Source organism: Penaeus monodon, chromosome 30 (assembly GCF_015228065.2).
Source record: "Penaeus monodon isolate SGIC_2016 chromosome 30, NSTDA_Pmon_1, whole genome shotgun sequence".
NCBI classification, from domain to species: domain Eukaryota; kingdom Metazoa; phylum Arthropoda; class Malacostraca; order Decapoda; family Penaeidae; genus Penaeus; species Penaeus monodon.
This window is the reverse complement of record NC_051415.1, coordinates 11112250-11113019: the sequence shown is the minus strand read 5'-3', so window position 1 is coordinate 11113019 and position 770 is coordinate 11112250. Positions and strand designations below refer to the sequence as shown.

The following is a 770-nucleotide window of genomic DNA, read 5'->3' as shown; positions in this document are numbered from 1 at the left end:
CAAGTGTACCTCTTTTCCCAAGATTCCTCAACCGCTATCTAGAGTGTACAGAGAAAAAGGATAAAAATTATGACTTGCGGCAGGATCTCCAAACTGATCTTGATTGTCATACAGGGAAAATTTTCCCATCATTTTTATGTTCTAAAAAGGGTACGCCACAGTTTATCCCCCTCCCCCCCCAACATAACTTATGACATATAGGGTAACTTATATAATAACTTATGATATATGGGTAACTTATGATACAGTAACTTATGATATAATAATTTTTGATATAATAGGGTACCTTATGATATAACATGATATAATAACATCGAATTTTTATATCTATCCTACCTAAATATCATTCAGTTACTTACAGAGGGTCATCTCAATATTCAGGGAAATGTTAATTCTTCATACATAATGAAATATAAGAAGAAAAAAAAATATTCAAACGTGTATCAGCAGCGTCTTACCTTTCGTGGTGTAAACATTGTGTTCCATTTCACGCACTCTTGGCTTTAACCTTAGTAAGCTCATTCATATCAAAGTTGCCTTATAGATTACATCTGATCATAAAGAGATATATATTTATAAATATGAATATAGATCAGGATACCTATATTTTTCTATATCGGTTGAAGTCAACGAATATATTATTTTTAAATTGGGATATAATGTCGGACGGTGAACGTTATGCAGATGTACGAACAGAAGGACGAACGCACGTGAAAAGTTCAAGCACACACGCGCAAGCACGCACGTGTGTATGGGGGTGGGGGGGGTGC

General features: G+C 34.8%; 1 protein-coding gene across 4 annotated transcripts in view; it reads right to left on the bottom strand.

Moving 5' to 3' along the window:
• The window catches only part of LOC119592517, a 14166-nt gene that overhangs the window by 7945 nt on the left and 5451 nt on the right, over nucleotides 1–770 (bottom strand). The window contains exon 1 of one of the 4 annotated variants that reach the window (XM_037941369.1): nucleotides 459–564. The exons of 2 other annotated variants lie outside the window; for them this stretch is intronic. The gene's annotated coding sequence lies outside the window, so the exon portion shown is untranslated. One more of the 4 variants, XM_037941370.1, reaches the window with a different exon arrangement.